The sequence below is a fragment of the Diabrotica virgifera genome, chromosome 2 (assembly GCF_917563875.1).
Source record: "Diabrotica virgifera virgifera chromosome 2, PGI_DIABVI_V3a".
Classification (NCBI taxonomy): domain Eukaryota; kingdom Metazoa; phylum Arthropoda; class Insecta; order Coleoptera; family Chrysomelidae; genus Diabrotica; species Diabrotica virgifera.
This window is the reverse complement of record NC_065444.1, coordinates 238509889-238524093: the sequence shown is the minus strand read 5'-3', so window position 1 is coordinate 238524093 and position 14205 is coordinate 238509889.

The window sequence follows — 14205 nt, the reverse complement described above, 5'->3', positions numbered from 1 at the left end:
TGTATCTGGTTGGTGTAAGAATTTCTTTTTGACATTTATCTATTTCTGTCTTTATTAATAACCATTTTGTGTTTCAGTATTTTGCTGGATTTGTTCTTTAACATTCATTAAACGGTTATTAATTTCATCTGTCGGGCGTTGTTTTATGAGTGGGTTTCTTAGTTTACTTGTATCGATTTTTACATCTGTTGTTCTGCGTTTTATTATTTTCATTTTGAGCCTAATTTTGGTCACTACTGGGTTGTGATCTGATCCTATGTCGGCACCTGGATAGGTTTTTGAAGATATAATTGCGTTCTTGTATCTTTGTCTAGTCAATACATAATCTATTTGGTTTCTTACAATTCTCCCTTCTTGATCTGCTGGTGACTTCCAGGTATATAGTCTTCTCTTTGGCATTTTAAACAATGTATTAGTTATGACAAAATTATTGTTTTGGCAAAATTCGATAAGCCTGTCACCTCTTTCGTTTCTGTTGCCCAGACCATATCCTCCTGTACATTCTTCTACTGTTTCGTCTCCAACCTTTGCGTTAAAATCTCCCATTATAATTGTAACATCCTGCGTTTTAATGTATTTTAAAATATTGTGTAGGTCTTCGTAGAAAGTTTCAATATCGCTCTCTGGTTTGTCCGCAGTCGGAGCATAAACTTGTATTATGTTTAATTTGGGTTTATTCTGATTTAATTGTAAGAGGATAATTCTGTTGGAGTAGGAGTTGGAGGATACAGCCAGTGGCGGATCTTGACATTAGCCTGGGGGGTTACTTCCAATGAAACACCAACCAAAAGACATAAAAGAGATAAGCCCAAACTACTTAACCCTTTCACTTCTAACTTTTGAAATAAGGCATGCCCAGAAGCGGCAGTTCTTACTGGCAATGAAAGTGAGAATGTGCATGTGATCCGTGCCACGCGCACTGTCTGAAGACTCGGCCTGGCATGTATCCGTGCCATGCGCAGCAAAAGGGTTAAGAGGAAACAGTAGCGATCAACAGGTAGCAAAAACGCGTTCCAAGATTGCGGCTGTAATTTTGAATATTTTTTCGAGATATTTGGCACACCTATTCGTAATATAATAAAGAATGGCGGTACAGAGCCCAATTTGAAAAATATATTAATATGTGGAAATTACTCTGTAATTAAATACAATATTAAAAAAACGAGCCTGTACCGCCATTAAGAAGAACAAAAAAATACACTTTCTTCAAATACATTTTTTTATCCGATGCCTAGATTTTGTGTCATTTTGGAACTACTAAAATTTTTTATTTCATTAGTAGTTCCAAAATGACACAAAATCTAGGCATCGGCTAAAAAAGTTTATTTGAAGAAAATGTATTTTTTTGTTCTTCTTAATGGCGGTACAGGCTCGTTTTTTTAATATTGTATTTAATTACAGAGTAATTTTCACATATTAATATATTTTTCAAATTAGGCTCTGTACCGCCATTCTTTATTATATTACGAATAAGTGTGCCAAATATCTCGAAAAAATATTCAAAATTACAGCCGCAATCTTGGAACGCGTTTTCGCTACCTGTTGATCGCTACTGTTTCACCTTGACAAAATCCTTTTGGACCTTGTGAGGGGAATTTTCCCCCCTCCGTAGATCCGCCACTGGATACTTGTAGTTGTAGTCACTTTTAGAAAGGGTTTTATTATAGTTTGTTCATCATCATCAGTGGTCATACAACCCTAGGTGAGTCTCGACCACCTCCCCCCCAGTCCTCATCCACATGTGTCTTGATATTAGCATTTGCGTACCACGACTCATATTTTCCACGGATAACGATGTAGAGTTCTTCTGGGGGGATAGTTTTCATTCTCTCTAGAGAGGTAGCCCATCCTAGCGTAGACCTATTTTTATGAAGGATATTACATCGCTGCATCTGCTTTTTTTGTATACCTACTTACTGATTTCGAACTTGTCATTTTCTCAAATAGTCATTAGACTAGATGTCAACTTTTTTTCTAAATATTGGATGCGATTTGTTATACTCTGAATAGTTTCATATTAACTTAACATTTGTTATACTCGTAATAGTTTATTTGTTTCTAAGAACTCATAATAACTATAAATTGATAGACATGATGCTTTATCTTATCACACAAGTTGTTAAATAGTGATTATTTTATCGGTCATTTAAAAATATTCATTGATTTGAAAAATAATGATGTATTTAAGTGAAATATATTCATTAATGTTATCGCTATGTCATCTCAGGATCATATCTTTAAAACACCAATTAAATCTTTAATAAATGGCCAAAGACAGCATTACCAGATGCACTAAAAAAATCTGCTGCATCAACATTATGACGAATATAACTTTTTGAAGACCAAACAAAACTTTGATTTATTTCGATATAATTTTGATTTGTCAAAAATTATGAACGAAACAAAGTAAAATTGTATACTTGCTCGCACCACCGTATCTTAACGTTGAGTAAGTGAAAACATTCATGTATCTTATACACTTTCACGCTCGTTTTCACGAGTCAAATTTAACCCATTAACGCCTACGACGGGTACCTTAGAGCATGGAAAATTTTTTCGAGAGGGTAAAAAATTTTCCATACTCTAAGACGGGTACCATATGGAGCCAACAAATTGCGTACGCATCGGAGTCTATTTACCATATTTTTAGGTAAAATTTAGCAGAGAGATTTGGCCTATTCGTAGTTCAAGGTTACCTCTTGAATGAACAACCCAAATTTAGTTTTATACCTATTTTCCAGTGTAATAAATTTTTGAATTTACGGTTGGTTTTGTTTGTGACAAAATATGGACATTCGTTTCGTGTAAGTGTTTTATTTATTATTTTTTGCAGTAATATCCCCGTTTTGTTTTCAAAAGATGTTCTACAAACTTTAATAAATAACTTGTACAGGTTTTCATAATACTTCATCTTTTGGTTTTTTCGTAAATAGGCCAAAAATATGGGTGTTCCCAAATGGAACCGCTAGGCGGTTTGCACAGCACACCCCCACACCTCTGTGGCGGTTTGCTGGATATGTTGTTTTCACTATTCTTGTTTTACTTTTCTTATTTTTAGAGGAATTTCTTTGAAAAAAGATAAGCTTTTGAGGAAAACAAAAGTAATAATGATGTTTCTGTCGTTTACATAGAATCTTCAGATACTAACATTTTGACAGACGAAGATTCGGCAGATGACAATGACGCGGGTTTTATTGACAATCAAAATCGGAACCAGCTGTCTTCCTGGCGCGGAAATTGGATTTTCGAATGATACTAGAATCGAAGGCACTGCTGAAGACACGATCGTAGAGGAAACCACTTAGATCCACCCCGTACTAGCAGAGCAATTCCATATGCGCCAACTGATGGAGGTCTAAATATGTTCACGCTGCAGCAAAATGCAGATTTTTGCAAAGAAAGGGATTTGGTTTCTACAGTGTATGATTTTCTAAAGTCTGATTACTCAAAGTATGCTGGTTCAAGCCCTTCAGAACTTTTTAGATTACAGCAACTAGACCTGTTCAAAGGTTTTCTAGACAGGAGAAAAACATTGTTGTTCCGAGGCCAAAAATATTGTTTTCAAAATACAATAATAATATAGGTGGTACTGATTTGATGGATAGCGATGTATCTTGTTATCGAATTGGAATCAGTTCCAAAAAAATGGTATTGGCCTATTTTTACATACGTAGTGGACGCGAACATTAAAATGCATGCAAGTTGTAAAGAAAATCTGGTAGTAACAGCCAATTGGAATTTACACGGGATATTATCCAAATGTATCCAATAATATATAAAATCCCACCGAAAGCACCAGGAAGAGTGTCCGCAGCTGCAAGAAGTGACTCGAATTGGAGATATTCGGTACGAGGATTAACTCATTTTGTGGTTTCTGTACCAGAAAACAAAAGATGAAGATGCGCACGCACTGAATTTTTAAGCCGAGGGAAAACAATGTGCTGCAAATATGATGTGGTCCTTTGTATTGATTGTTTCGCAATTTTCATACCAAGTAACCCTTAACGAACATCTACCGGGTTTGCGCCTAGTGGTCCCATATGGGAACAGTTTTTTTCTCAATAATTTTCATTTACAAAAAATTTTCTTGTTACGTTATGTACAGAATATTGTTACATTTAACGATTTTTAATAAATTTTGTCGAAAACAAAAATTTTTGAAGTTATACTTCTTTACGGGCGTAATGACGGTGAAAATTTATACGGGAAAACCTAGCGACCGGGCGCATGCGCATTATAACTTTGTTCTGATTGGATGTTCAAATGACATGACAAAAATTATCCAATATGGCAGCTGTGGCACAGCTGTGGGACTGTGTTTGGTTATAATGTATGCTTGTTGCGTTTTAAAATTTGTAGGAAGAGAAACAACAAACAAAAAGTTAGTTAATGGTTATACTGCCTTTTTAAATAGTTTTCATATTATATTTTTGGACTTATTTACATAGAAGAGATGATTGTTGCATGCCAATGTGAAAGCTCATCAAACTGTGCCTAGTATGAGTGCCGCAGATCTCGCTTATTCAAAGCTAAAGAATCTTTCACTGGTAAGTGTTTTATAAATAGTTGATCAAATTTTGTTATGATATTTGAACATAGCCACTTTGCACGACGCAAGTGATTGCGAAATTTATTAGTCGTTATACGGGCTCCGATACCTTCCTTGAACCTACCAAAATACATAAGTAGTATGTAATACTTTTATTTACATAATTTGATTCTTCTTACTCTATGTTTTGTTGTATTTTTTCAATTCTAAATCATTTCAATTCAAAATCAAAATAATTTGATTTACATAAGTTAAAAATGTCAAAAGATTAATCTGTTTAGTTAGACGATCTTCGCACGTAATGACAAGCTGTCTCTATGGCGAAGTTTTAATGCGGGTGAAACCCAATACAACGCAAATACCAGCCGCGTGGTAAGTTGGCTCGAATCCCAATAGAAACTTTTATTTTTTTATTTTTTTTTTATACATTTTATGATTGTAAGTATATTTATTATATAATTTTATTTTCAGAAAATACGTATTTAGTTAAAAATTTTTCCGACAATTAATGTTCAGAAATCATTTGTGGCATTTTTAATGTGTTTGTGTGTGTTTTATTTTTTTATTATTTCAATTTTTGGCACTGTTTTAATAAAAATGTGTGAGAAGTAGTAAGTATAAATTAATTTAATATTTAAATAAAATATAAATAAAAAGTATATTAATTTCGTTTATAATCATATAATCATATAATAGAAGTATAACTTCTTACGTGCGTACAAAGTACACACACATTCTTTTTTTTTCTCTGCGTTAATGGGTTAAATGATCAACGGAAGTCAAATGGAATTTTGCTTACTAAAGAGGAATTATTTTACTAAATCATCATCATCAGTGGTGCTCCTGCCCTATAAAAGAGCCTCGACCTTCTTAAGTCTATTACGCCAGTCAGTTCTATCCCTTGCCAACTGTTGCCAGTTTGCTGCGCCTATTTGTCTACCATCCTCATCTACATCATCTTTCCATCCGAGTTTTGGCCTACCCCTATTTCTACTTTCCACAGGTTTTGACGTAAGGATTCTTCTACGAGGGTTGTTCTGCTATGATCTTGCTAGATGTCCTGCCTATCTTAGTCTTCCTAGTTTTATAAGAGGTACTACGTCTTTACCACCAAATATATGTTTATATCTGAAGAGTACAGGGGAAAAACTAGGAATGTCACATTTTATACATATTGAGATAAACACCAATAAAGGCTATTCTGCATTCTTGGCATTCTGGGCATTCTTGTGATATCTAAAAAGTACTTGGGAGATTCTTAGCAGAATTCTAGCAATTATTATTCTATTAGCTTAATTTAATATTAATCTATAACCTGAATAATTTAATAATGCACTAAAAAATTGCTAACATTCCTTATTTTTGTTCAGTGGCGTGCGGACAATCCTGGTTCTTCGACTGGATATAAATTCTTAGAAAATTTATATAGACTGATATTTCTGGTTTTTGTCCTGAATCGATAGGCTAGTCGATAGTAGTCAGTTTTTGCTACCAAATGGCGAGAAAAGCCAAAATTCATAAAAAAATTGACATTTCTTGTTTTTCCCCTGTACTCTTCATCTGTGGTATATCTCGTAGTTGTACCTCCTCCTCCAAACACCATTTTCACAGATGCCACGGAATATTGCTCTCAGGATCCTTCGTTCAAATATAAGCAGGTTTTCATCTGCCTTGGAGATGGTCCATGTCTCCGATCCATATGTCAACACTGGTTGTATAAGGGTTTTGTATCTGGTCATTTTTTTTTGGCTAAGTTTCTGCTTTTCATATGTCTACTCAGTCCAAAACAGCATTTGTTTGTTAGGATTATCCTTCGCTTGATTTCTTCCTTCATGACGTTCTCCTTGGTGATCAGGGAGATTAATCCGGGAGCAGTCGCGCTCACTTCAGTTATGTCGTTAATCGCGCGTAGAGAAAAAATCTCACAATACAAATTTAAATACGAATTTAAAACAAATTTCTATTTTATAATATTTTTATTTACTTATGTTAAAAATATCTATTTCTAACAATTTTAAAGCTAATTAGTTCTCACCAAAGCCATAAATTCCAAAAAAAAAAATTAAAACAAAAATTTCCACGCATTACTACGATCCTCCTCGAGGCACTTACAGTGGAAAGCAATGTTGCAAAATTTTTCATCAAGTTATCACGGAAAAGGATAAAATGTGAGATTTTTTCTCACGGCGCGACTGCTCCCGGGTTAAGTATATGAATTTGTCCACCACTTCAAAGGTAGAGTTATCAACCGTGAATTGGTAACCGATGTTTCTGGCTCTATTGTTGGGTGTTGATGCCATCGTCTTAGTTTTCTCCTCATTTTCTTGCAGGCCCATATTTCCTGAGGCATTTGAGAAGGTGGTATACATTTCTTCTAGCTTTCGTGTTGTGCGGGCAACTAGGTCTACATCATCTGCATATGCCAAAATTTGGGATGGTTTATTAAAAATATTTCCTCTGTTGTCTATTCGGGTATCTCTGACTGCCTTTTCCAGAGCTATGTTGAAAAGGAGACACGCCAGCGCATCTCCCTGTCGCAGCACAACATGCGTTTCAAACGCCTGTGATTGTTCGCCCTGTATTTCGACTTTGCAAACAACTTTACGCATTGTAGCCAACCAATCTTTATCAGTTTATCGGGGATGTAGAATTCATCCAATGCTTCATACAATTTATTTCTTAGGACCCTATCATAGACCGTTATGGCCTTTTATTTTACTAAATCCTGTATATAAAATCGACGCAAAGGTGCTAAAAAACAAACTACCTAAATATGCCAACTGACGTAGTTTACAAACACAAAAAGAAATCCGAAGACGATGTTCAAGCAGTGAGAATGTATTTACAATGAAATAACTAATGGAGAAATGCAAAGAATTTAACCTGTGGAAACATGTATAGCTTTCATTGAATTCGAAAATGCTTTTGAACGAGTGGACCGAAATAAGATTTGGGAAATTATGAATGACAACGGCTACCCTCCACACATGATACTATAAATAACAAGATAGGATCTTCCCGTAGCGCAAATACGTCCGAGATCGCGCATCGCATGACGTAACTGGAGACCTGAATTTGAATTTTTGTTCGCTTACAACCGTGAACAATTCAAACTAATCGTACATTACAAACTTGCAGGTCTCCACCTACGTCACAACTCCCCTCTCTTCAGGATGCGCAATATATTAGGTATCTAGGTATCTTGTTATTTATAGTATCATGCCTCCACATATTATGCAATAAAAGTTGTGCCCAACTTTTGTACTTACTACCAGATAAAAATAGTGGTGAACACTGGTGAGAAAAGGACAGAAGAAATAGAAATCAACCAATGAGTAAGACAGTTGTGCAGCCTTTCCCTACTCTTTTTAAATACATTAACGACGTCCTCCTCAACTGGAAATCAGTGGAATATCCATAGAGATAATAAGAATAGTCTAGGTAAGGTATGGGCCGCTCTGTACATCGAGGCGTAACGCCGGCAACGCCATTAACAAGGACGTCATTGGTCAATATTCACTTTGAGTGGTCTAGTCATCTTTGTCTTTTCGCGTATGTGGGATCGCTTGGTAAAAAGAGATATCAGACCAGACCACCGATCGACTGCCCGCGCGTTACGCTATTTTGCTCAGTATGCCTTGTCTATTATTATGTCTATGGGAATATCACGGTATACTACTCGATGACTCGATTGACATACTCATCTAAGCGCCCTACTGTTTGTAGACGACAAAATAATAATTAAAGAAACAAGACAAACAACAAGTGGTAACACCGGTTATGACAAAGACCATAGACTTATATATTAACATAGACTGCGCGTATTGGGACCGTGCAAGTTCAGCAAAGCGACCTCTATTTCTACGCTCTGTACTTTTATTCGCACTTTTAATTATATTGGCCAATTATATTAGTCCTGGTTGCTGGATAATTGTCAAGGCCATAGTCCAAAAAAATAATAAGAGGAAAAAATAAGATGCAGGTTATGTTATGCAAACGTAAACAATTGTATGTAGTAAATAAAATTAGTTATTAAAATGCAGTACCGCACGCAAAATACAATTAATTAAATTTACCTTTATATAATAATTGCATATATTAATATTGTGGAGCAATATATAATTTTTCTGCTTCAATGACAGAAGGTATGAAATATACGTCAGTTTGACAATTTCAATTGACAATATGAATTATTTAATATAGTTGCAATATTTCTCCGCGACTCGCGCAGGGTCGTTTCTCGTTTCCCTTCCAAGTACTTGCACACCGCGAATTGTACCCTCGGAGATCGCTGGAAAATTTACACTCAAAATATCAAAATTCAGTTTGGTAACACTGTGTAAATGTTGATAGTAACATATCCCTTTTAAGGTAAACAGAACTTTAATTTAGTCCAGACAAATTAATATATTTTTTTGCCAACCATTTTTCAACCAAATAATGTTTCAAATATGATGTGCAAAATAATTTTTAATAGGGTTCTGTTAATGAGCTTGCTTTTTTTGTCATTAAAGTAGAAAAAACTTTAAATTTCACTCATTAAGTAAATCATTATCGTCTTAATTATTTTAACTGTACTAATATTCGTCGACTAATTCTGAATGATTAATGGGTTGGTAAAACATTTTATCTGTAGCGGCTTCTGGAATGTCTTAAAAATATCGAATTGCATTGATAAAATGCGCATATCACGCCGATCTTCGCTTCGATCATACCTTCCTCGCTTCCTGACAACATCTCTTGAACTGGTTTGATGCTCTAATGCTCTTTCTAGCACATTGTATCGAGAAACTAACATCAAACTAAGTGGGGGTAAAGGCACGGTAGGGGAGGACTATAGTGTCGCCGAGCGGTAAAGAAAATTATAGTTCTACCTTTAGTCCACTCGTCAGAGAATTAACCTCTAAAAATCGTACGAACAATAAGCTAATTTTGATGAGAATATCAATTTTAGGACCCCAAAAAAGATCCCAAATAGTTTACCACTCCTACCCCTAGGCTTCACCCTAAAACCCCCTCGAATGGGAGGAAAACATCGATTTATCAAAGAATCTGGTAGAAATCATGTTTCAAACAAGAAATGCACTATACTAAAATCACAATAAAGATGAACTAGAAATAAACCAAGACACGTTGAATGTTACTAGGAGCACTCCCAAATCATGATTTACAATGTATATACATTGTAAATCATGATTTGGGAGTTCTCCTTGTAACATTCAAGTTTCTTGGTTTGTTTGTGTCTAGTGCATCTTTATTGTGATTTTAGTTTCGAGATAATTTTGAACAAAAACGTTTATTAGCACTTTTTGTATATAATGAACTGTTCTCTCAGAAATACCGCTTGAGCTAGGGACGGTTTTCAACGGCGTTTTCAAATAAAATTTGTATCGACTCGACGGTAAACGTAAACATTCGATATGTTTGATCAGTGTCCCATTGTCAAAAATCAAAATTCGTTTTAAAGGTGAATAGTGCAACTTTGGTATGCAATTCTTGCATTTTGTCGTAAATTAAGTCAGTTTTTATAAAGCTGTTATAAACGTTGTTATAACTTATTAAATAAATAAACGTTGGGCGATTTTTGCTATTTTTTACGATTCTCGTGAGATAAATAAAATTTAGTAACTTTCACATTACAACCGATCTACAACCAAAACTGCTTCTGTTCGATTGGCAAGTACGTTTTTCGAAATGACACAACTATATTACACATTTTTTAATGTGAAAGTTTATATTCAGGGATTTTTTAGGCATATTTCAAATGTCTTATATTTGTAAAACTCAAAATCGACATTTCATGTTCTAACTTTTGAAGATTAGGCTCTAACAATTGAAATTCCATAGTAACCTGTCAATGGAAGTAATAAATAAAATTTTATTGATATCATGAGAATCATAAATAATGACAAAAATCGCGCAATGTTTATTTATTTAACAGCGTTATAGAAATTGACTTTATTTGTGGCAAAATGCAAAAATTGCATATGAAAACTGCACTCATACCTTTAAAACTCGTTTCGATAGGACACTCTGATCAAAACACCGAATTTTTCTCGTCGAGTTGATACAAATTTTATTTAAAAAGTTGATTTCGCGCGTAACTGACATTCAAAATCGCCGGTCGCTTGAAGCGTTGTCTCTGAGAGAGTCCATTCTACACAAAAAGTATTAATGAACATTTTGTTCTAAATTATCTCAGCATGTCACCATTTCTTGTTAAACAAAGAGAAAAACAAAAAAGTTAGAGATGCAAACGAATAGCGGAACGCACTGAAACGCTAGAAATTATATGTAGAAAAAATCTCAAAAATTGGCTGATCTGCCACAAAAAATTACGTCTTAAAACAAACTTTTAACAGATTTTTTCCTTTAAATGTTAAAAATAATCAATTATATAACTTTCCAATCCTAACATAAACAAACTGGTGATTTGTTTCATATTGATAAAACTATTTAGATTTTTCAGGCATAAAGAAGAAAGCATCGCATGGGAATTTTGGCTATAAGTCTGCAATGGTTAATCTGATCAAAACAAGGCAAATTAGTTTTTATTGAAATCTGTAAACACGTAGTCATAATGTGTAATATGTGAGTAAACACTTTATATTTTCCGTCACACGTCTTCGTAGACATTTGTATACTCACTATAGTTTTTGTATTTTGCGTATGATTTCCACGTTAATAATATACTAGGGTGCTCCGATAAGTACGCCTTCAAAAGAAAAACGAAAATTTTGGAAGAGTGGTAATTTATTTCTAAACATACTCTTCTTTTAGCTCGATAAACTTGACCCAACGACCTTCTTTAACCAGTCTGAAAAACATGTTTTCTCGAGGTTTGCTAAGTAGGCTTCCGTGGCGGTGATAAACTCATCATTCTACTTGCATTTCTGTACTGCTTGTGACTTTTTTAAGTTTGGAAACAAAAGGAAATCATACAGGGCCAAATCTGGAGAATACGGTGAATAGGACAGCTGTTCCTAGCCCAATTTGACCATGGCGACGGTGGAGGTGTGAGCCGGTGCGTTATCATGGTGGAATAGTACTTTGTCTTCCCAAATTGGGGCTTTTTTTATCTGTAATTTGCCTAGATTCGGTGTAGTAAAGCCCTATAACCATTTTTCCCTTTTCCAGCAAGTTGATATAGATCACACCTTATGAATCCCAGAAAATGGTGGTCATCACCTTTCCGGCCGATTCGACAGTCTTCGACCTCTTTGGAGCACGTTCGCGGGATGACGTCCACTGTACCGACTGTTCCTTGGTCTCTGGTGTGTACCAGTGGAACCATGTTTTGTCGATGGTTTATGAAACTAGGTAGAAACTCCTTTGGATTACGCTTAAAGAGACTCATCATGGTTGCGCTTATTGTTGTGAGCAAATGCGGCACCGATAGCTTTCTTATTGTCAAAATTTCATGCAGGATATGACTCGCGCGATCTTTTGAGATGCTTACTGTCTCAGCTATCTTGCGCACCTTCAGTCAGCGGTCTGCCAATACGAGAACATGGATTTTTTTCACGTAATCCTCCGTGGTAGCCGTTTTCCATGCACCTGGGCGTGACTTATCCAATACCGACATGCGACCACGTTGAAACTCATTAAACCAATTTTTGATGGTCGCCATCGAAGAAGAAGATTCACCATACTCAGCATCCAAGCGCTCTTTGAGTTCGCTGCGGGGTTTCCGTTCCAAAAACGAGAGTCAAATCATCAACCGATATTACTCTTTTTTTCATTTTTCTAAAATCCCTAAACGCCCGCTTACAAACGCGGTCAAAACAAAACTACGAGTCCGATTCGGCTGAGATTTTGGCATAGGCCGTCTACAAGATTGTATTGCACGATAGTAGGATCTTGCGATAGCGGCGCCATAGGCGGAGAGGCCACGTACTTATAGGACCATCCACGTATTAGCACTTCGAGCCAAGCAGGTTCATGGTTGGTTTACAATTTTCCTCCATTCCTATTTGTTCTTCGCTGTTTCTTTTCAATTGTTACGTTGAGATACCTCAGGTCGTTATTAACTTCATGACTCCATCTGGTCCTAGGAAGTCCATGACTTCCACCTATTGTAGCGTTTAACAATATTTTTGGCATTCTAGCTTGGGTAATTCTTTGGACATGTTCGAACCGTTTAGTCTGTGCTGTTACTACCGAAATTATATTAGGTTCAATATATAATTCTAACTCTTTATTTGTTCTTCCTTTTGCAGATTTTCCCGCTACTTAGTCTATTTGAGTTTGCTATTATGGTTTTCAGTTAATGTTGATTTCAATTCCTATTTTCATACAATTTTTCACGTAATCTAATTGGTTTCATTTTTTGAATTAATTATTGTGTTATGATCATCTGCCCTTTTTCAATATTTTGAATTATTCCGCATGATGGATGTAACAGAATTAAGTTAAACTTTTTTTTTTTAAAGTTAAACTGGTCTTTTTTTTTAACTTTTAGGAGTTAATCTTTTACCGTCTCTCCTTGATTGTCATGTAATGCTTTTTGTTACACTTTAATAAATTATCTGTTTTACTTTTCGTAATAGCCATAAAGATGTTGCCATTTTTTAATCTTTTGTACCCAAAAACAAGGCGTAAGTATAGCCGCAGTAATAACATTCGTAGCGGATGTTTTGTAACTGTACATCGCTTTTGGGGATTATCGGTGATGGTGTGGAGTTGTTTATTCTACAGCAGGAGATATCAAAAGCGTATAGGCGATAGTCGTTTCTGTCGCTCACTGTAGTAACACTTCCTCCTGTACATGGATCTCCCAAGTACAAGGTGTTACACCTCAGGATCGAGGAGTTTACTTAGTCACAGCAGAAGTCTCATCATGAAGAGTCAGTTGTGGTGCGGCTCTCTGGTAATTTGCCGATTATGAGTTATCACTACAGTAGACTCGCTCTATAACGAACATGAGTATTACGAGGTTTCGCTTATAACGAGGTACACTAGATGTCCCATGAATATTAAAGTATAACACCTATTAACAACGAGGCATATTTGGTTATAACGAGGAAAAATTAAATCGAAGAATATGTTTCTTTACCTGTTTTTGGCGTGGTGGCCATAAATAAATACCATAACTGCCTGTATTATATACAGGAATGCCCAACATCTGTGTGCTTATTGAGACCAGTGCTGTAATAAATTCCACCGCAGGTAATAAACTTCTTCCTTCTTGTTTATCTATCGACCGATATTGAATATTTTAGGAAATTTACGATGGCCAAATTTCATTGTTGGGGTAGACCATCGACACCTAATAAACTACGTAAGAGGCATCAAAACATTTAAGTGGTGGTGGTATGCACAATATTATTAGGTTTGTTCGTAGTACGATCCAAACGATCAGCAACCGTTTCTAACCATCAGACGCATGCGCAGTTAACAGTTCGCGCAGCGCAGTTAACAGTTAGAGATCGTAGACTACGAACACGCGTGCGTCTGATGGTTGGCAACGGTTGCTGATCGTTCTACGAACAAACCTATTGTTGTCTGCGGGTATTTATTTGGGTATGTATACGTTATTAACATTTTTCCTGTATATCCATAGGATGTTTCCTACTGAGTGACCGGAAAGTCCCTTTACAGTAATGAATTGGGATTACATTACACAGGGAAAAACACAGTTTTGTTTGTGAGTTATT